At 35.4% G+C, this 24,539-nt stretch overlaps 1 pseudogene; it reads right to left on the reverse strand.

The window, feature by feature from the left end:
- Positions 1 to 1,424: 1,424 nt before the first annotated feature.
- On the reverse strand, positions 1,425 to 2,085 carry LOC143645542 (GTP cyclohydrolase 1 pseudogene; annotated as a pseudogene).
- Positions 2,086 to 24,539: the final 22,454 nt, after the last annotated feature.

A 24,539-nucleotide genomic window follows, 5' to 3' on the forward strand; every position in this document is an offset into this window, starting at 1 on the left:
GGTTTTGAAATGTGTAAATGGAACAAACTAAGCTGTCAAGAAATTCCTAAAAGTAAAACTGTGAGGACCAGTTATTTGCAGTGTCTATATGAATTCTTATAAAATAATGTTTTTTTAAAAAGGCAAATGTGCCTATACCCAAAAGGTGTGACATTCTCATCAAGGCACTGACACTTCAATGTCTAAAACCCTGTATATTGACATGAGAATAAACTTGTAACCAACTCCAGAAACTAATTTCCTGTACTTGGATTTAAAAAGAATACAAGGTAGAAATGTGCCTTTTTAACCTACAGTAAAATCTGAAGCACAGATACCTCATTATCTCCCATTAGTGACTAAAATTAAGAGTTGATATTTAAAATATAAATTTGCAAAAAGCAAAGTATCACTGTTGGCTTAAACACGACTAAAATAGAATGTATTGGACTTAGAGTTCAAAAAAGTAATGTTTTATATTATGTATATAATATAAATTACTTTGTATATAAATTAAAGTACTTTCAGTAATACACCATTTTTGTTTGAGGAGGTAAAAATAGTATATGTAGCTGTTGCATGAAAGGCAATGTGATATTTGTGACCACTTAACTTATGGGCTTGGATTTGCAGACAACACATACTTCAGTGGTATAGCAAAAATAATTTATTAGGAAAATAATTAAAAGGTTGTTAAAAAATAAGACATAGTTGCATCACCAGGCAGAATAGCACCAACACCTGAAACAAAGATCCTCCTTTCCTCTCAGATAAGATTTCTTCCCTCTTCCCCTCCTACTCCTTCTTTTTCTTCCCGCTAACTGCTTGCATACAGTTTATATGGTATCTTTACACAATAGTGACCAAATTCCAATGACCTTACATGACCGGGCCCAGTTTGGTCCTCTGGGAACTGGCTAGGGGTGGAGAGGAGTTTCCTGGGACCTAGATAATTTTATCAAAGTACATCTCCTTCTGGGAGCCGGTCATCACAGCTGGAGTCACTTCAACAAGTTACTTTGACAATGGCAACATCACTTGAGCAGAACAGACTCTGCCAATTTACCTTTCCCTTACAGTACCATAGTTCTTCCCTATTCCCAGCACTCTTGATTCAAATTGCCATACAATTCCAACAAAATGCCTTTAATTTCCCCTTTCCAGCACACTAAGGTTATTTGAATGGCAATAGTTTTCTGTACATAGTTTACACTATTAGCAGTTCACTTTAATGTCACCACTAAAAGGTGGGAATAATAAAATACAGGGTTCACACTGTTATAAATTATTTATATTTTGACTTGCTTTAAGTAACTCTTAAGCAAAATCAGTGACAAGGAGTAAAGTTCACATCTGTAACAATTGAAAATACAGTGTACAAACCATTAAGACCAAACAATGCTACTGGTAGAATTATCTGCAAACCACGTAGCAGGCACAGCCATTCAGTTCCTAATGAGAGTTAGAAACTCCTTCTGAGTCTTCAGTTTTTCCCAGAACACACCCAACATCATGCTGGTCCAAGTTTTGCTGTACATTTTCAGTACTCTTTGCATTATCATACACATGTGTATTGATTGAACCACCATACCAAGTCCAGCAGGTTTCAAGTCTTCTGCAATTGCTACAGCAATTTGTTTTGTAATATGCTCTTGAGCTTGCAATCTTCTATTATAGATTTCTATAATTCTTGCAATCTTGCTAAGGCCAAGGATTGGTTTGCTAAGAAGATAACTAATATGGATCTTTCCAACAAATGGATGATATTCCACATGGAAAACATATCTATGTCTTTCACAATCACCATCTTATCATGATCTTCCTCAAATACAGTATGTAAGAATACTTGAGATGGTTTTCTGGTAGCCCTTGTTGAAGAACTGCATGGCCTTGCCTGGCCTCCAGGGCATGTGAGCAGCATTGGCCACTGGGGATCCTCACCTGATGAGCACAGGAGCTATGAGTAGGTGACCATCAGGTTAGGGAGGTTCAGATTTTATCCCTTTTGCCACTGGACCTCTGGCCCTTCCAGCCATCCTTGGGCTGGGCACTCTTGGTCTCAAGCCATGGTGGCTTCTCCATTGACCAGCTCAGCCCAGGCCCCATGGCTCCCACTAGGGGAGCCCTTTACTGCACCAGGGACCCTGAGGCTTCTTTGCTGGTGCTCCCACTGTGTTCTTCTCCAGTGCCTGAGAGGGACACTGAAGCCCTTCTACAATTACAATTGAACATCCCCTGTGACCATGAGTAAAGGACTGCTTTGGATTCAGCCTGGGAAACAAACCCAGCAGAGTGCAGCAGTGGGCTCAAGAAGTCTTTTACATTTTTTGTAAAATGGTCTTTTTTTGTTGTTGTTAAAATGGAAAGTAATTTTCTCTGTACACCAAATAGATTTCAAGCACTGTCATGATAAATGTGTAGGAATATGTAGATCAACCTAAAACAGCAATTCAGGTTAAATGAAGTTGAATGTCTATAAATGTTATGGCAATATAATCCAAAGAAGAATTTTTTCTTCAGTTAAGTTAATTATATGCTTCAGTAAAATGAAGGTGGTAATGGATTAAAGCAAAAGTTAGCTAGTGTTAATTTTCTTTAAAAATAAATTTTCAGCTGTATCAATCTTTGCCAGTTAAATGCTGTGAATAAAATTTTCAAATAAATGCAATAAGAGAGAAAGGAATTGCTTACCATTTTGTTTGAATAGTCTAAACACTGCAGACAAACTATTAAGACAACTGATGTGGGACAAAGTGTAGAACTGAATACAAGTCTCAAGTTGTGCTAAATGTTCATCAATATTCCAGCATATTTTTTCCATGATGTGGTCTAATGCCAAACTAGATCCCAATTTATTAAAGAAACACATGGAATACTGTCCCTTTTTTGTTTGTTTTTTTAAAGGTCAGGTATACTTCCATATACAAAGGCTGGTTTTCTGAGGATCAGTTTACAGGAAGTAGTCTGGGGTAAGCCAGGTAACATGAGGCTTTCTACATCAAGGTACTGTTTCAAAATGAAGGAAGGAATATTCTAGAGTGCCATCTAATTCCACGATAGTAATCTGGTTACCACATGGTAATGATAATTGAATGCACTGAAATAGTAACCAGACTCTGATCATGATACCAATCACATTCTGCCATTAAAAGTTTACAAGCATGAGAAACCAGTGTGAGATCATTGACATGGTTAAATGTCTCAGAAATGTCTTGTTCAAATGTGTGGTCAGCACCACATGAAAAAATACTCCACCCACCAGATTATCTTGGTCTGACCATAACAAATCACACATTAGGCTAACACATAGAACTTCTTATAAACCAACCATGGCTCTTATATGATCAATTATATCTATGGATGGAGATAGGTCACCATAGAAGCAGAATATCTATTCATCTACTCAAGCTGCAAGTAGAAAACAATCAAACACATCTGAGAAATATTTCCAAACATTAACATTTTCATACATTCGTAGACATCATTAATTTTAAAAGCCATATATTGAGTAATTTGTTGGCATTCGTTGTTTCTTCTCAATATTGTAATGCATTCTGTATAAAGCAGTTTTAATGGCACCAAAAGAGTCTCAGTCTCCACTGAATAATAATCTTTGTTAACATAGTCACCCATGGGTGGATAGTTGGAGATCCTTGTGTCTGGAAGATAGTATGAAACTCTGTCAAAACTATGTAAGATATTTTTTGGAAATTACTACAAAAGTAGTTTGTGGTTAACACCTTCAGGAAGACAAAATTATTCCAAGAAGTAAATTAGAGAAAGAAGAGTTGTGAGCCAAGGAAATAATGAGAAGAATTATAGATAATGACACAGTTGGTTGAGGCAAAAGTCTCCTTGACAGAAATCAAAAGGACATGACTGAGAGGCAGACAGAAAGCCATCCTGAGTGAGGAAAATTTCCACATATCCATTATGTAATATAATCTATAAAAAGCAAGCTGCAGAATGCTCAATAGATTGTATTTGATAATTCCAAGGACAAAGGTAAAATTAGTTTTAGGAGGATGTTAGAAAATAAAATCACAGATTTCTAGGTTTAAACAGTGAATAGGAGTGGGCAGCAGTGATTCCTGGAGCCTGCCTCTGCAAAAAAAAAAAAAAAAAAAAAAAAAAAAAAGCTCTGCAGCCTCTACTACCGCCAGTTCTTAAGAAAAAAAGAAAGACTTTAGGGCAATGTGATGGTGGCTCAGTAGGCAGCATTCTCACCTGCAGTGCCCAAGACCCGGGTTTGATTCCTGGTGCCTGCCCATGCAAAAAAAGGTGGAATTACTATGTCTACTCTATAAGAAGATTGTCTGAGAACGGAAGGAAGCTGTGAAGCAGTATAAAATTGGGGATGTGGGGAGGATGGTGATGTCACAATTTGTGTTTCTTCTTAAGGATTGGGGCAAAAAATAAACAAAACATGTTTCTACATTTCCATGGGAAACAGTCAGTAAAGAACATTGAGGTTCTCTGTGGGTATAATTGATGGAGTAGAAGAGAGATAATAAGATCAATAATACATGGAGAATAAAATAAAATATTGATGGATATGATCTAATAACTGCTTAAATTGAATCACAGAAAATAAATCAATTAAAGCATTAAAATCACAATAAGAGGGAAAATGCTAGTAGATATCTCTAAACCAAACAAAGCTCCCATCAATCAGGGAAAATATTAACTTCCTCTTTCCCCAAAACATAAATTCTATGAAGGTAAAGTCTTACTGACTCCTTGTCTTCAGTGGCTGGTGGTCACTAAATTCTCATGAATTACTTTTCCTTTTTGCATGGGCAGGCACTGGAAATTGAACACGGGTTTCCTGCATGGCAGGTGAGAATTCTGCTACTGAACCACCATCACACTATCCTCTCATTAATTACTTTTGAATGTTTGAATAAAGCAATGAAGAAATATGCAAAACCTTGATTGACATTTGAGTATGTTTAACCACTGATGCAAAGTATCTAGAAGACGGAGAATGACTTAGAAGTGGGAGGAAAAGAGCTATGTCACTAATGATACAGGAAACAAAAAGGAGCAATGCCCTTGTGGAAATTGGCCTTATGTAGTATGAGCGACACTACATACTACCGGTATTGCAATGGAAGGAAAGAATGAGCAGATGACTACAGAAAATTACAATAAAATCCATCATCCAAGGAGGGCTTATTTGTCTCAGTACTTTAAGTGCCATATTTAGATCATTCTGTTGAACCTAAAAAGAAATGAAGGGTATAGGGCTCATGACAAACACTGACTTCATCTGCCAGTATCTACTTCCAATCACATGATGAGTGAAGACAGAGACTGACTTAGATGAGCTCTTTGCTGCCATAAACCCTGATATTCACTGCTAATGCTAGTAGAATAAAAAGCAAGGATAACTAATTTTTTATGATAGTTATTTGACTTTTTTTCAAGACAAAGTTGAGAACTTCTGCAAATACTGACCCATCATAATAACTACTGTGCTATCTCTTCATTCATTTACCACTTGTTTTTAGTGTATGGCACCCATAAACACAGATGTTATTACAACTGTAACAAACAAATCAATACTCATTCTCACATACTCATAATTACCCTCTCTAACTGAAATATTCTTTATGAGAAGGAATCTAAACACAAAGACACTTGAACCTATTAAATATTATTGCTTTGATTCAAGCTCCAAATGCTGGGTTTGGGTACTATGTTAACGTGAATTGCCCAGTAAAAATACAAAGAGCCATGAGAACTATGACATCTATTGAATGATTGGGCTCCTTCTCTACTTATTCAATAAGAGAAGTATGGGCTGAAGAATGTATCTTTCCTCTTGGAGGCAGTGGAGTGTTTGGCAAATACATCTAGTCAGGAGAACAAGAGAGCAGAGTTCTAGTTAAGAATATTTTAACTTATTATTTTTATAACTTTAAAGATAGGAAATCACTTTTTTTTTTTTTTTTTTTTAAAGGAAAGACAGAGAGAAGGAAGGAAGGATAGAAGGAAGGAAGGAAGGAAGAAAGGGAAACATTTTTAAACATTTTCTTGTTTTATTGTATTTTGTTTTTCCGTTTTTTGTTACATGGGCTGGGGCCGGGAATCGAACCGAGGTCCTCCGGCATAGCAGGCAAGCACTTTGCCCGCTGAGCCACCGCGGCCCGCCCCGGAAATCACTTTTAATCCCCACTTTTCCCATCTACATAAAGTATGCTTCTATCAGGCAGAATCTTATAGATGATCAAGTCAAAACAGGATTAATTAAGAGGTGTACAATGGTTACCTGAATCTCTAGAGAGTCATGCCCAAGTGGCTGTTGTGGCTAACTAACTGACCCTAAAGGGATCCCCACTGATCTGCAACTCTCAATGTCCACACTTTTGCATGCTCCTCTCACTTTGAGGGTACAGGTGGGACCTACATTTTGTTTCTAACCAATAGAATATGGCCAAGGTGATAAGATACCCTTCCCATGATTAAATTTTATATGGTAAATATGAAGGTCTTTTGCAAATGTAATTAAAATGCCTAAATCCATTGACTTTGAGATAGTGAAGAGACTGAACTGGGTGGCCCTGACTTAATCATGTAAAGGCACTAAGAAGAGGACCAGACTTTTCCTGAGCTCAGTCTAATTCCCACTGGCTTTGAAAAAGCAAGCTTTCTTGAGTTCCATCACCACAAGAAAATGATTCTTTGAATAAACAAGCTGAGCTGGAAGTGTAGTCTTCTCTAGTTAAGCTTACATGTGAACATGCAACCCAGCCAATACCTTGATTGCAGCCAATGAATTCCTATCCAGAGGACACATCTACATAATGCCCAGTCCTGGCACATGGAAACAGTGACATAATAAATGTACATGATGCTTTAAGTCATGCTTTGAATTTGTGGTGATTTGTTACACAATAAAAGTCTAATAAACTGTCTTTGTAAGACCAGTGGCTGATAAGTATCAGTGACTGGTATAAGGACACACATGCCCTAAATGTGTGAGAAGAGAGTCAAAGGAATAAATACTATTAGCTCAAGTTCCTTTCTTATTGCCATATGAAGGGATTTTCCATTGAACAAATCAGGAGACCTGGGGAACACTTTCATTGGGACCATACAGTGTCAAAAGTGCATCTCAATGGCAAACAGTATATTGTGTACAGATCACATCTTTTGTCCCTCAGAACCCTCTTTTATGCCTTGCCTGATCAAAAGTACATGTCCCCATACTGGAAGTTCTACCTAGATCAATTAACCAAGAAAAAGAAATAAAACGCATCCAAGCTGGAAAGAAGAAATACAACTTTCACTGTTTGCAGATTACATGATCCTATGTTTAGAAAATCCAAAAAAAATCTATAGCAAAACTACAAGAGCTATAAAATAAGTACAGCAATGTTTCAGGATCCAAGATGAACATTTAAAAATCAGTAGTATTCTTTACAATAAGTAATGAGCAATCTGATGAAGAAATCAAGAAAAAAATGCATTTACAATAGCAGCAAAAAAGAATGGAATATTTAGGAATTAATTTACCCAAAGACATAAAAGACTTATATTCAGAAACCTGCAAAACATTGCTAAAAGACATCAAGGAAGACTTAAATAAACAGAAGGACATACCATGTTCATGGATTAGGATACTAAATATAGATACGATGTCAATTCCACCCAAACTGATTTACAAATTCAATACCAATTACAATTCCAACAACTTATTTTACAGAAATAGAAAATTGAATAACCAAATTTATTTGGATGGGCAGGATTCCTGAATACCTAAAAATATCTTAAGAAAGAAAAATGGAGTGGGAGGTTTCATACTACTTCACTTTAAATCTATTACATAGTTACAATGGTTAAAACAGCATGGTACTGGGAAAAAAAGATAGGTAAACTGACCAATAGAATTTAGTTGAATGTTCAAAAATAGACCCTCTCCTCTAAAGACAAATGTCTTTGATAAGGTAGTTAGGTTGACTTAGTTTAGTTCAGAGCAGATTTTTCAACAAATGGTGTTTGGAGAACTGAATATCCATATACAAAAGAATGAAAGAGGACCCCTATCTCACACCTTAGACAAAAATTAATTCAAAGTGGAATAAAGGCCTAAATATTACAGCTAAGAGCAAAAGCTTTTAGAAAAAATGCAGGGAAATATCCTAAAGACCTTGTGGTTTCCCAGACTGTAAACCCAAAGCACAAGCATTGGAAGAAGGAATAAATAAATGGAATCTCCTCAAAATTAAATACCTTTGCATGTCAAAGTACTTTGTCAGGAATGTAAAAATGTAGTTTACACAATGAGAGACAATACTTGGATGCTGCATATCAAAAAAGTATTTAATACTCAGAATATATAAAGAGATCCTGCAACTAAACAATAAAAAGACAACCCAATCAAAAATGGGCAAAAAATATGGATAGACACTTTTCCAAAGAGGATATACAAATGGCTCAAGAACATATGAAAAGATGCTCAACTTCACTAGCAATTAGGGAAATGAAATCAAAATCACAATGAGATATCTTCTCACACTTACCTTAATGACCGCTATCTACAAATGACCATTATCTACAAGTGACAAAACTACAAGTTCTGGAAAGCAGTGAAGAAATAGATACATTTATTCACTGTTGGTGGAAATTTAGAATGTACAGTCACTCTAGAAGACAGTTTCATGGTTCCTCAGGGAGCTAAGTATAGAAGTGCTCTATGATCTAGTATTCTCATTACTAGGTATATGCACAAAATAACTGAAATCAAGGACATGAATGGACATTTTCAATTTATAATGACACTATTGGCAAAGTCCAAAAAATTGAAATGCACAAATATTCATCAAGAGATGAGCGGATAAACAAATTGTAGTATATATGATGGAATATTATGTAGCTGTAAGACAAAATGAAATAATGATGCATGTAACAACATGAACAAAAGTTGAGGACATTATGTTCAGTGAAATAAGCCAGAAACAAAAAGACAAATGCTGTACAGTCTCATTAATATCAACTAACTATAATGAGCAATTTTTGAGAGTTAAAGTTGGGAATACATGTTATTAGGAGATAGAGGATAAAAATTAAGCATTTGATGCTGAAGGAGTACAGAATGTCCAACAGGATTGAGTGTAAAGATTCAAAAATGGAAAGCACAATAATGTATAACAGTAGCACAATACTGAAAGTAAAATGAACAATGCTGAGTGTGAGCATGGTTGAAATTGGTATGCTAGTGGCATGTATGAAATCAGAAAGTAAAATAGAATATAAAAACTGGGACTGTGTAACTTAGTGAAACCTAGAGAGGACAATGATGGTGATTAAATATACAATTATGAGGAAGTTTTTTACATAAGGGAGAACAAATGAGCGTCACCATTGTAAGGTGTTAAAATGGCTGTTTCATAAAAAAATAAAATAATGCAAGCTAGGGTCTATAGTAAATGACAACATTGTAATATTCTTTTATTAATTGCAATGAAGACAATATACCAAAACTAAATGTCAAAAATTGGGGATATTGGGGGAAAAAGAGTTTCTTATTGTTGCTGTGTTTTTTTCCTTTTTTTTACTTCATTCTTTGGGGAAGAAATGGAAATGTACTCATATAGATTGTGATAGTGAATTCATAACTATGTGACCATCCTGAGAGTTGCTGATTGTATAATTAGGATGGATAGTATGGTGTGTGCATAAAACTGTGTAAAATATAAATAGAAAAATAATACAGATCCTAGAGAAGATTTGGAGAGAATGATATATCTTTTCACTGTTGGTAGGGAAGTAGAAATTTGCAGACCCCCTGGAAGGCAATGTGGTAGTTCCCCAGGTGGCTAAGTGTATGGTTGCCATATTTCTTGAAACCCTGTTATTAAGTAGGACCACTAATAGATAATTGTTGTCTTGTCTTTACAGTGGCATTATCCATGATTTGCAATGAATGGAGCTGATCTAAGGGTATGTTGACTGAAGAATGGAAGGGAAAATTGTGATGTATTCCTACAATGGAATATTGATTTGCTGCAGGAAGGAATGAAGTCATGAAACATGGAAAAGGGTGAATTAAACTTGAAGGCATTATGTTGAGTAAAATAAACCAGAAATGAAAGGATAAGTATTGTATGATCTCACTATTATAAGCTAATTATAACAAGCAAACCCTGAGAATTGAGTTGGAGTACATAGGTTCTCAGGGATTAAAAAATGGGCAGAGATTGGGCTATCAGTGATTAAGCAGTACAGAATGGCTCAATAAGGTTTATTGTAAAGGTTTCTAGATTATAAGCTCTCATAGCAGTCATATCTACTTCTGAGTTTTATCTGTTATTTCTAAATTCCAAGATGCTGTGTTTTTTGTATATAACCTGATAAAGCCCTGGAATCTTGGGTATCTTTATGACACCTGTAACTCAGAGTTAGAGTTCTGCAGCTCTGAAAGTCAATATTACTCTGTACAACAATTGCTAAAGAAGGTGAAAAAGAGATCAGACTTTGATTAGAGAAATGAATGAAATGGGCCTAGTTAGGATTAAGATAAATCAGAACATGGATAAAAAATCATTAAATCTAAGACCATAAAACTTTTAGTGGAAAATGTAGGGAAATATCTTAAAGATCTTGTGGTAGGAGGTGGTTTCGCAGATTGTGTACCCAAAGCATAAACATTGAAAGAAGAAATAAATAACTGGATCTCCTCAAAATTGAATACCTTTGCATGCCAAAGTACTTTGTCAGGATTGTAAAATCTCAATTTCTGAGTGAGACCAAAAGAAGAGTTTATTTGTTACAAAGTTTAAGTTTTCTTTAGTATGCTGTCCAATTTAAGTTGTCTGGTCAGTTTATTTAAGCAATTTAATTACAGGAACCTAGACTAAGGAATGAAATTCTGTTATTCTGTTTAGGCTCATGTTATGCCCCAATATATTCCAGAGTATTTTCTACATAAGATAAAAATGTATTTGCAAAGTCACCTTGAGGGACTACAGGAAAATGTGGAAATATTAAATTTCTCCACCTCAGGAATCCCTGATATCCTTTCAAGAATTACTGACTCCAAATTTAATAAGCCAAGCCCTCAAACTTAAGGTTTGCCCTTATAAAACTTGTTTCTCCAATGGAGAGGCTAAACCTACCTATAATTATGCCCAAGTGTCACCTACAGGGAACCTCTTTTGCTGCTCAGATGTGGCCTTTCTCTAAGCCAACTCTGAAAATTCTCACTGACTCCCCCCTCCCCTAATGTGGTACATGACTCCAAGGGGTTTAAGTCTTCCTGACAATGTGAGACATGACTCCCAGAAGTGAGCCTAGCCCTGGCATTGTGAGATTGAGAATGCCTTCTTGGCCAAAAGAGAGAAGAGAAATAAAGCAAATTAACATTCAGTGGCTATGAGATTCTAAGTGGAGTTGAAAGGTCATTTTAGAGGTTACTCTCCTGCAAACTTCATACAGATGTTGCAAATGGACACAGTATGCAAGACCCAACCAACAGTATTCCAGAAAACCCTAAATAATACCCAGGGACCTACCTAAGATGTTATAAAATTTTTCCTATCAAATTTACTTTTCTTAAAACTTAAGGATTCAATGTAATACACCATATCAACAAATCAAAGCAGAAAAATTACATGATCATCTCAATTGATGCAGAGAAGGCATTTGACAAGATTCAACATCCTTTCCTGTTGAAAACACTTCAAAGGATAGGAATACAAGGGAACATCCTTAAAATGATAGAGGGAATATATGAAAAACCCACAGCTAATATCATCCTCAATGGGGAAAAACTGAAAACTTTCCTCCTAAGATTAGGAACAACACAAGGATGTCCATTATCACCACTATTATTCAACATTGTGTTGGAGATTCTAGACAGAGCAATTAGACAAGAAAAAGAAATACAAGGCATCAAAGTTGGAAAGGAAGAAGTAAAACTATCACTGTTTGCAGATGATATGATACTATACGTTGAAAACCCGGAAAAATCCACAACAAAACTACTAGAGCTAATAAATGAGTACAGCAAAGTAGCAGGTTACAAGATCAACATTCAAAAATCTGTAGCATTTCTATACACTAGCAATGAACAAGCTGAGGGGAAATCAAGAAATGAATTCCATTTACAATTGCAACTAAAAGAATAAAGTACTTAGGAATAAATTCAACTAAAGAGACAAAAGACCTATACAAAGAAAACTACAAAAAACTGTTAAAAGAAATCACAGAAGACCTAAATAGATGGAAGGGCATACCATGTTCATGGATTGGAAGACTAAATATAGTTAAGATGTCAATTCTACCTAAATTGATTTACAGATTCAATGCAATACCAATAAAAATCCCAACAACTTATTTTTCAGAAATAGAAAAACCAATAAGCAAATTGGAAGGGCAGGGTGCCCCAAATTGCTAAAAACATCTTAAGGAAAAAAAATGAAGCTGGAGGTCTCACGCTGCCTGAATTTAAGGCATTTTATGAAGCCACAGTGGTCAAAACAGCATGGTATTGGCATAAAGATAGATATATCGACCAATGGAATCGAATAGAGTGCTCAGATATAGACCCTCTCATCTTTGGACATTTGATCTTTGATAAGGCAGTCAAGCCAACTCACCTGGGGCAGAACAGTCTCTTCAATAAATGGTGCCTAGAGAACTGGATATCCATGTGCAAAAGAATGAAAGAAGACCCATATCTCACACCCTATACAAAAGTTAACTCAAAATGGATCAAAGATCTAAACATTAGGTCTAAGACCATAAAACAGTTAGAGGAAAATGTTGGGAGATATCTTATGAAACTTACAATTGGAGGCGGTTTTATGGACCTTAAACCTAAAGCAAGAGCACTGAAGAAGGAAATAAATAAATGGGAGTTCCTCAAAATTAACCACTTTTGTGCATCAAAGAACTTCATCAAGAAAGTAGAAAGACAGCCTACACAATGGGAGACAATATTTGGAAATGACATATCAGATAAAGGTCTAGTATCCAGAATTTATAAAGAGATTGTTCAACTCAACAGCAAAAAAACAGCCAACCCAATTACAAAATGGGAAAAAGACTTGAACAGACACCTCTCAGAAGAGGAAATACAAATGGCCAAAAGGCACACGAAGAGATGCTCAATGTCCCTGGCCATTAGAGAAATGCAAATCAAAACCACAATGAGATATCATCTCACACCCACCAGAATGGCCATTATCAACAAAACAGAAAATGACAAGTGCTGGAGAGGATGCGGAGAAAGAGGCACACTCATCCACTGTTGGTGGGAATGTCAAATGTTGCAACCACTGTGGAAGGCAGCTTGGCGGTTCATCAAAAAGCTGAATATAGAATTGCCATATGACCCAGCAATACCATTGCTAGGTATCTACTCAGAGGACTTAAGGGTAAAGACACAAATGGACATTTGCACACCAATGTTTATAGCAGCATTATTTACAATTGCAAAGAGATGGAAACAGCCAAAATGTCCATCAACAGATGAGTGGCTAAACAAACTGTGGTATATACATACGATGGAATATTATGCAGCTTTAAGACAGAATAAACTTATGAAGCATGTAATAACATGGATGGACCTAGAGAACATTATGCTGAGTGAGACTAGCCAAAAACTAAAGGACAAATACTGTATGGTCCCACTGATGTGAACCGACATTAGAGAATAAACTTGGAATATGTCATTGGTAACAGAGACCATCAGGAGTTAGAAATAGGGTAAGATAATGCATAATTGGAGCTGAAGGGATACAGATTGTGCAACAGGACTAGTTACAAAAACTCAAAAATGGACAGCACAATACTACCTAATTGTAATGTAATTATGTTAAAACACTGAATGAAGATGCATCTGAGCTATAGTTTTTTGTTTGTTTGTTTGTTTGTTTTTTATATATATTTTTTGTATTTTGTATTTTTATTTTTCTCTATGTTATCATTTTATTTCTTTTTCTGTTGTCTTGCTATTTCTTTTTCTAAATCGATGCAAATGTACTAAGAAATGATGATCATACATCTATGTGATGATATTAAGAATTACTGATTGCATATGTAGAATGGAATGATTTCTAAATGTTGTGTTAGTTAATTTTTTTTAATTAATAAAATAAAAAAATAAAAAATAAAAAATAAAAAACTTAGGGATTCCACATGGTTCTTATGCCAGATAAGCCCTGAAATCCATAAATACCATTTTCTCCAAGAATATCAACCAGATTCCTTCCTCAACCTCATAAGGCCAACACTGCTTTCCAGCACAAAAATGCCAAAATGGTCATTGTCCAGATATCCCCCAAGATTGGAAGAATTATCAAATGAGAGGGAAGAGGTGTACTTGAGAAATTTGGATGTATCAAGTAATTATGACTCTAACTCATTATATACTTGCTTCTTTTTAGTTTCTAGTGTGTTAGAGTAGCTGGAAGAAAATACCTAAAATTGTTGAACTGTCATCAAGTAGTCTTGATCTTTGATGTGATTGCATAATTTATTGTTTTTATCTCGTGACAGTGTGAAAGTAAAATCCTTGCAATGTCACTTCATTACCCAATGTATGAATAGATGAGTAGTAAAATAAAGATAAAAATGTACATGTCTCCAACATGGTAGAATCATGCATAGTTTCATGAGCTACAGTATCCCCAAAATTTAGCAAATTATGCAACCATATTCCCAACCATAATGTAAAACATTGATCAGCAGTGGTATGCTTTATAAAAGTGAGATGTAGGGGGAAAAGAAGAAAAACCAAGAAATAATGAAACAAAGTAATATAAATAAATTTTACCTACTTGCCACATCTGACTGGTGATATGGCCTAAGGTGCTACTTATACCTTTCATCTTTACAGCCATAACATTTTTCTTTATCTTCTGTAACATCTCCATTGGTGCTATTATTCCAAAGCCTCATTCCTACAAGACTAAAGTCCTCATGGTCTTCTCTTTACTTGATTGCTGATACATGCCATTGAGCAAAGTCACTGGGTATTGAGTATGAGGTGCCCCAGTGAAGCCACCAAGTTCTACATATGACCACTGCATAGAAGCAACCCCACTTCCCTTTAAAATGGAATCAATCTCCCCATCCAATACAGTGATCACTTTAGTCACTTCTGAGTTCAGTAGAAAGAAGAAGCCAAGTAACCAGTAGTTAATCTCAGCTTTTAGTTTTACAGAATATGAATGCTTTCCCTAGTGAAATAATTCCTCTCAAGGACATTAGAACTTCAGTACTCACTGAAATCAAAATATATTTGTTGGAATCACAAACTTCAAAATGTACGAGAATGAATAGGGTCACCCCCAACTCAAACCTGGACCTTTGCACTCTGGTCAACATCACACTTGCCATTGGTTTAAAGAGCATGCTACATCAAGGAAAACAGCACCCAAATCTTGCAGCCTGTTATCTAAGAGGTGGTGTTATAACTGAGCCTTCATCAAAGCATTGCACTGTTTCATCATGCCAATTCCTTCTTTGAAAATGAAATTAAACAAATACATGTGTGATCCCTCTACTATATTTTAGTGGCCATAAAATATATCCCTTGATGAGAAACAATGATCATTGACATTAGGCAGCAAATAGAGCTTTGATTTTAAAAAGTCACTCCAATATTCCAATAGTAATGTATTCTAGCACAGTATTCTTTTCCAAAGTAGAGAAAATAATTGAAACACTTAGACCCAGAAACTGATGAAATGCTCATATTGACTTCTTTTCTCACAGAGGTCTATGTTCAAAAAGTTATGCAACACTGCCACTTTGAAGAAATAGAAGAACTTAGGCTCTATTGGATAGCTTAAATATGTAATATCACAACTTGTTTTTATCCAATGAAGAATATTAGGCCTCGGAAATTACAGTATAATATAAGCAATGTAATTAAATAGTGATGCTTTTTCAACATTGGTTACATATGTATTAGCCTTAATAGAATAAATCAATTATTTCTTCTTAATTTTTTTCAGGACTCCAATAAGCACCAAGTTCAAGGATGATTGGGGATTTATCATAGGTATAACAACTGGATATAAATAGCTACAACTTGGCCCAGCTCTGATATAAAGCATATTAGGCCAGTAGTTCCTTAGACAGTCATCACATCATGTAAGGGATTATTAACATTCCCTTGGCCCTCAAAACCATGGAGAAAATATGCCTTTATAAGATGTGTGATAGGAAAAAAAAGAAAATTATCACTTAAAAATTGGTCCTTTCTTGGGTGGGCCATGGTGGCTTAGCAGGAAGAGTTCTTGCCTGCTATGTTAGAGACCCAGGTTCAATTCCTGGTGCCTGCCCATGCAAAAACAAAAAAAGGAAAAAAATGTGGCCCTTTCTTAAAATTTAGCAACTTTACTAAGGAATAATTTACATATCTTGAAATATTAAAGCTTTGATAAAGATGTCAGTGCAATTTATTTTCTAGTAAAGAAATTTCACATAAAAATGTCAATTCCCCTTGAAGCAAAGTAGATCAGCAAATATACTTACAAAGGTAATGAACAAAGCACTGAGTCAAGACCAATTACCATGAATATGTACACTATGGGGTACATAAAGATTGACTATCATAATCTTAAAATTGGTCTGTAAAATTGGAGACCATTAAGCATGAGTGCCAGCAAAGACCACTCTACCCCTATCATAGTCTTAAAGAGAAACTTGAATTATTGAGTTAATAAAGGAAATATTATTCCTCCCAGGAAACCTCTAGTAAAATTTTTGTAGATTCTAGACGTGTAAGAGAGAAACAAGTCTTTAAGCTAGGATGTGAGGCAGCAATCCCGTAGGATAGAATTTGTCTAGCTTTCTGGTTGCTTCAACATCCTTTATCTCTAAGGCACAAAAGTGAGTAGAGTTTATGAATATCTTTAGATACAGAAAGGGTATCTTATATAACACATTTGAATTGGGCCAAACTCTATTTTCCCATTTGCTCTCCCCTTTAAGTCATCTTTCCTCATGTTAATAAGTAGTCTGCATTCATATATGCCTCCAGAAGTATCTTTCCCAACCTGTTATCAGATAAAGGCAGTGAATTCTATTGACTGGGCACTCAAATGACCAATTTCTGATAGCTTCAAAGAGAGAAAGAGTTTACTACTAGGCATGCAGCAGGAGTTCAGATAGCCTCTCACCACAAAAATCTTTCATTCTGAGCTGTAATAATTCTGATGTTTTTATGGCATTATAATATGGGCAGGTTTTGTAATAGTACAATGGCCCAACATGATGGAATTAGAGGTGATTTAAATATTGAGCATGAACATATTGATAACGTCTTAGTTACAGAATTTATGTAAGAAAATGTCAGCCTCATTATGATAACGGGCATGATTTTTAGTATTATAATGAGATATAGGTGACTTATAAGTTAAAGTCTATGTGATTGGTTGTGTTCTATGTGACTGGTTGTGTTGGGTGGGCCCATTTTGGTTAGATCTGGCTTTTGTTATCAAGGTAACTTTGGATGGGTTGGGTTAATTCTGGGCTTCCCAATTAACATTAGGGGCTATCTTTAGTGGACACAAGATTCTAAAATTAAAAAAAAAAACTGGTAAATGGGCATAAGTGAAGTGAATTAGAAGATTTTTACAAAATCACAAGGGCAGAATATGAAGGCTATGCAATAAAGGTAGCTGGATTACACTTTAAAGATATCAGGTATTTCCCTCTGTCTACTCCAATATGCCAGAAGACAAAAAGAAATATCTATATAATGATTCAACAACAACAATCATTCCTTAAAACCAAATTCCTCAGTTACAACTCCTCCCTTTCATTTGATCATTATTCTGTCAGTCTTGAAGGATATCTGGGTAACAACTGTTCTAATTTCTTTATGGCTGAAAAGGGGCTTTGTCCTTAAGGACAGAGAGATTAGCTGGTTGTTGTTCTTGGAGAGTCCCTTATTTCAAGATTTCAGAGCTTATCTGACACTGGAACACTTTGGAAGCTTTATAACTCTGAAAAACAGGCTTAATAAGTAAAACATTTATAGATCCCAAATTATCCCTTAGGGTTTTCAGGAACACCTAAAACACCTAAATGTTGGGTCTCACCCTATTGTGGCAGTTTGCAATATCTTGCAGGAACTTGCATAAGAGTAACATCCAGATTTGAGTTCTTTTCTCCATTGAAACTCTATCTCTTTTCCCACTTTTGGTCAACTAATCCTATGATGTCAAGTTCAGGCTTACACCCCTGGAAATCATGTCCCATATAATGGGGAAGAAAAGCATTTGGCTTAGAGAGAGACCACATTTGAGTAATGGCAGAGGTTCTCTGGTTATGACTCTTAGGCATTAATTATAAGTAGGTTCAGTTTGCCATTACAGAAATAAGTTTCATTAGGGCAAGCCCCAAGATTGAGGCTTTGGCTTATTAATTTGAGAGCCCTTCTTGGTTAAGAATGCATCAGGAATTCTTCAGGTGGGGAGGTTTAATAGTTTCATTTTTCTTCAATCTCAAGTGACTTTGCTAATACTTTCCTATTTTCTCCTCAACATATTTTGAAATGTGTGAGGGTATAACATTAACTGGTACAGAATATTAAGATTTTATTCCATATTCTAGATTCCATATTAAATAAAGCTGAATTGAGTTATTTAAATAAACTGGCCAGATAGGTTTAATTAGATAGTATCCTCTAGAAAATTTAAATTTGAGGATCAAAAAATTTTTCTTGTGGTCTCACACAAAAGTTTTAAAATACAGACTATATTTACCTTGCCTATAGAATTTTCTTAGTAATTCAGTTTCAGCCACATCTTTAATTGGAGTGTGATTTCTTTTTTTAAACATTTGCTGTATGGTGTAATGCTAACTTTCACAGCTGGAGGACTAACTCTGTGTTTCAGGTATCACACAGATACTTAAACTTCCAGAGAACTACCAGAATTATTCAAAGAACAAAAAAGTTAAGAAATAATAGTCAAAGTTACCATTTAAGCCTGAATTTTCTTATAAGCATTTTTAAATGAAGCTACTTTCAGAAATGCAACCATTAGATAGTTATTTCTTATATTGAAACACTATGCCAAAGGATTTGTTCTGTTTCATAATCACAAATTTGCTAGTTATGCTAGTTATGCTAATTAACAGATAAAAGATAATTTATATATTTGTCTTATCTTGCTTTTAAAGTCTCTCCTTGTTACAGATGAAGCTCTCACCTATAGCTGACCACATATACTTTTAGAGAAGTGTTAGAGCAAAGCAGTGTGACTGACAAGTAAATATGGCTGTTTCATCAATCTGCAGCCCTTTTCTAAGAATATCTAAAACCATGACTAACAACATTATACCACTGTTTAAAATTATACCAATGAGTATCTGGATGTAATGTGGCCAGTGAGATCATTATCAAGTGCTCAGCAATTTTTATACAATCCTTGAATATATGATAACATGTTTCCCATGCAAATACAGCTAATAACAAGATAGAAAAAACCTTTTAATTGCTATAATACTTCTCAAATAACTCCTGTCCATATTTTAAGTTGAGAAAGGCTCATAGCTGAACCTTTGAGGGCCCCCCACCCCAGGAATGTCTTCTCTTACTTATGTGCATCTTTACCAGTTCCTGAAGGCTGGGGTAGGGGGTTTCTATCCCAGGAATGTGCCTTATCTCACCTCCTGCAAGGAGAGGGGGTTTGGGGATTTTCCACAGAGAGCACAGCTAAACCAGAAAGAGGGGGAGGCCTGCCTGCTACAACATGAACATTAATAAGGTTACTATTTGTTGTAAAATTTTTTACTTCTATACAGAATTCTCAGATGATGAATAAAAACTTAAAAAATTTTTCATTAAGAAAAGACTAAAAATATACCTTATTTTAATATTTTAACAGAGAGAAAACTAAACTTCAGTTTTTTAAGAATACACAGTTTGACACCAAAGCTTTCTTTCTTGAAATATATGATAAACAGGCTTGTAAAGATTTGGTGAGCTTTGACTATGACAATTCACTTTTACAATTTTTTTTACAACTCTCAATATTCATTCAGGACTAATAGTCAATAATGTCTACAACAAACAAAATTTACTTGGCTAAACTTGCCACCACTTGTACCCACAATTAAAACTAGGTCATTTGATTCCAAATCATTTATTATTTCAAAGACACCACACTGAAAAAAATGCATTTCATTGTTTTTAAAAATCCATATTAATTGCTAACATTTCTCCCTATTAAGACATTTTCTCATCAAGTTTTAGCCTTAAAAGATTATCAAGTTGAGTTATCTGACCTGCTGTTTCCTTCACTTATCCCTCAGTGATGCAAATATCATTGATGTTTCTCTAATTCTAAAGAGTCTCTGTTATTTTCTTCACTTGAACCACATTAGTTTCTGTTTTGTTTCAGGCCCTACAGTTTTAATCAAACCCAAAGTCTCCTGTATTTTTACAAGCTTTTCTAGAAGGTTTTTCACCTCTGAAAGTGAGACAGACATATATAAGTTCATCAGGATATAGCTCATTATTGAGTAAAAGGTTCACATAATGCATGGGCATGCATGGGTTTCTTTGTTTCTGTGCTAAAGGTTGAAGTTGATTGACAAACATTTTGGTAGAAAGGATTTATTTTAATTCAATTCCTAGAACCAAATTATTTATTTGGCTCTTACCATTTATCTAGGTCATTCAGGATATATCTAAGAAGAGGGAAAGGCAGTCTTACTTACCCTCATACATCATACAAATGTGTGTGAATAAAGATCACATTTGTAAAATGTGACAGAAAAATACCTCAATTTTTCTGGTTTTAAAGAATTACTTTAAATAATCTTTTTTGCCTCATTTTTCCTTCTTCCACTTTTGCTCCCAACTTAAAAGTAGATTATATGCCTCCAAATTTCTTTTGTAGTAAAAATTTGTATACAAGATAAAAATATGCTGAAAGCACCATCTGTTGGGTAGAAACTAGAAATGAATTTGAATTGAATAGGCTTAGAATATAGATAACAAAAGGCAACCTAAGGGGAGAGAGGAAGCACAATGGAGCTTGCTCGTTGGGTCAGAGGAAGAGAAATTACTGGGGTATCATAACCTTCCAAGAAGACTATTAATAGGCTAATGGTTAAAGCAAATAGAAACATATGGTTACTTGATGATCAACATTTTTATAATTATCAAAACAACCACATAACCTCACATGTGCAGTCCTTTATTCAGCACCTTTCTATGCAGAACTATAGTAAACATTTTACAATTAATCCCTCCATTTAATTCTTCTACTTGAAGGTAAACAATTTACAGACAAAGAAAACAAAGCTGAGAGGTTAAGTAACTTTCCCAAAGAAACATACCTCATGGGGAGTGGAGCCAGAGCTTAAACCCAGGTCTATGTTGAGGGGAAAGGTAGGAGAAGTGACAATATCTCACACAGAGGAGAAAGGGCTACTAGCCATTACAGTGCATTAGATAAATGGCACCAAGACCCATGGCCAATGCAAATGCTTGTCCAGATTCATTTATTGTGCTTTCCTCATAAGCAGCAGAAACATTAGAGGAAACCTAATTAATGAGAATGTTTTAGTCCCACCAGCTCTGGAAATGAGAGACCAAGATATGAAGGAGAGTGTGAGACTCAGATACTTCCCTTTCCTTCTTTACCCCAGGGATTTTGATAGGAGTTAGAGCTGCAGTTAGTGAATCACTGTCTCCTGGAGGTTTGGCTTGACACCATGTCTGGCATCCCTAAGTCTTACAACAACATCATGTTCCTCATCCCTAAGGTTTGAAACATTTAAGTCACCTCTAACTCATGTCTCTCTCCCACTTCCCATATTTACACAATCCACTCCTCCTCCTCATTTTACCAGTTCTTTCCTCTGGTTTCCTATAACCACATCTTCAGGCAGAAGCAAGCTCCTGTAAGGATTACTGCAACATCTTACATGCTTCATTTGTCAACCCATGTGTCAGCCCAGCCTTCAAGCCTCAGTTTATTCTGCACATTGGAGTTAGAAATACTTGCCCTTCTCCCTGTGCTTGAATCACTCAGAAATCACCTCTCTCTTATTTTGCCTGGAAATCAGGTCTAAAGCCTTCCACCTGACCTTTTAGACCTTTCACAATACTTGCCCAGCCTCCTTAAAATCAACTTTTGTGTCTACTGAGCAACAACATAACTTCAGTTATATTGGGAGTCTCCTCACAGTCTCATAAATATAACTAATTCCCACCACAAAGGCATCCCTCTTATTTTTCACATTACCTGATGAACCTACCATCTTTGCCTCCCTCTCCAAATTTTACCCACTTGGCAATGTCCATTTTTAATGAAAACTTCCTTGTTTGCCTCAATGCTCATTCATTTAGCTCTTCTAAAACTCCAGAAATTAATTTGTGATACTTCTGTTCAATGCAATAAGGCAAACAGTGTTCAGCTTATCATAGGCCCTTAATAAATGCAAATTATAATTATTATTTGCTTCAAAAATGCAAATATGATCAAGTCACTCTTTGCCTTGAAATCCATCAATATTTTCCCATTGCCTACATGATTAAATCCAATATCCATTAGCAAGGCATATAAGACTTTGTTCATCTTTCCAGATTCAATTTTCATCACTCTCCTGAACCTATACTCCATCCACTCTGAGCTGTCTCCTTTGCCCAATTTGCTCTGACAGCTCAATGCCTTTGCTGATGTTTTGCCCTATACTTGCTGTGCACATATTGTTCTTATTCTTTCTTTAGTGCTCAGGTTGCACATCACCTTTCACTCCACTCCCAGCTAATTATTCTTTATGCAATGTACATCTTTCTATGGAGTATTTAACATGTTTATTATAACTATTGTGTCTCTGTCTGTCCCCCTTACCTACCTTATTCATCCCTGTATGACCTAGGGATATAGTAAGTGCTCCATAAATATTAACTGAATTAAATTAAAAAACTAAGAAACTTTTCTATAACCTACACTTGGAGGTCACAAATCATGACACCTTATTTCTAATATGCTTTGATATCATCTGTTCATATTCATAAACAGAGCCTGGCTATATCTTATTAACTCCCTCAGCCACCTAAGTGCTATCCTCTCAGAATGGGTTCTAAATGAATATATACACTTTTTGTTGATAAATTGATTAATCAGTAGTCTGATAAGAATTAATTGTATCCCTTAAAGCTGTCTCTCTACATTTTCCTTTTAGTCTGGGTTGACCTCAGGTATCCTTGATAAGGCTCCTCCTCAAAATATCTAAAGTAATGAACAACATAAATCATTTTTATTTCAAAAGTGGGCATTTTACTGCACTGGATAAAAGTCACACATGCTACATCCTTGAAACTGAGTCACTGTTCTAACTCATAGCTTTGTTTTTCATAAGCCTAGCAGATAGTTATCAAAATAATGATTAAGTTCTACAGTATATATTATTATTATTATTATTATTATTTATATTCAGAAGAATAATGGTTCTTACATTTAGTTCTTTGATTTGAGTTTAAGTTTTGTATATTTTGTCAAATAGAGGGTATTTATTAGTTTGATATTTGTAATGGCAAAATGACAACAATGAAAATTGAAACAGCTTAAACATGAATCCATGGGGCACTGACTAAATCAAGTTTGATATGATGACACCATTTAATCATATGTAGTGCAATAAAATACAAATATCAATTCATTTGCAATAGCAACTAAAAGAATCAAGTATTTATCCAGGATGTAAAGAATTTGTACACAGAAAATTATAAAACATTCTGTAAAGAAATCAAAGAAGAGCTAAACAAATGGGAAAAGATTTCATGTTCATGAATTTGAAAACTTAGTACCTTTAAGCTGTCAATTTCATCTAAACATCACTTCAGTCTTCCTGCCCACCAGTGGGAATATGTGTTTTGCATCCGTGTGTAAGCTTAAGTGACAAAGGCTCCTTCCTCCTGGCATCTCCACCCTGAAAGCAGGGATGGACACCCTGTCCTAGACTTTAAAAGCTAAGAGAACATTACCAAGTTGAATGTGGTTGGTAAGGGACCAGCCTGTGCCTGGCCCAGCCCTGAAGAGTTTCCTGTATGTCTATCTGCTTCCCATCCCTGGTCCTCCAGCTCCCACACACTCTCTCTCAGTTCTGCAGGCTTATGAGAGCCTTTCAAAATACACATTTTTGGTTAAAACAACAAAAGTCAATTTTCCTGTTTGCACACAAGCCCCTAAGGATTTGATGCTGTGACACATACTTCTGAATCCACAAAACTTTGTTGTGCCCTTTCCCAGTTACTTTTGTCTTCACTTCCATCTACAATTAAAGCTTCCCCAAAGTAGGAACATGCATTTCTTTATGCCTTCCTTGTTACCCATTAAAGCAACCTCCAAATGCTAATCATTTTCCAGAGTCCAATGCTGATGAATTATAGTAACAAAGAAGTGATTTGCATGTCAGTAAGTGTTCCAATAGAAAGATCACTGTGAAATCCAAAGCCATACTGAAAAAGGAAACTCCAATTATTTACCTCAGAGGAAAAAATGTAACCAACATTAATATCAGTGACATCAAGGCTGCCATTTGCTGACCTGCCATCTGTGCTGTTGGCATTTGTT

The sequence above is a fragment of the Tamandua tetradactyla genome, chromosome 9 (genome assembly GCF_023851605.1).
Source record: "Tamandua tetradactyla isolate mTamTet1 chromosome 9, mTamTet1.pri, whole genome shotgun sequence".
NCBI classification, from domain to species: Eukaryota; Metazoa; Chordata; class Mammalia; order Pilosa; family Myrmecophagidae; genus Tamandua; species Tamandua tetradactyla.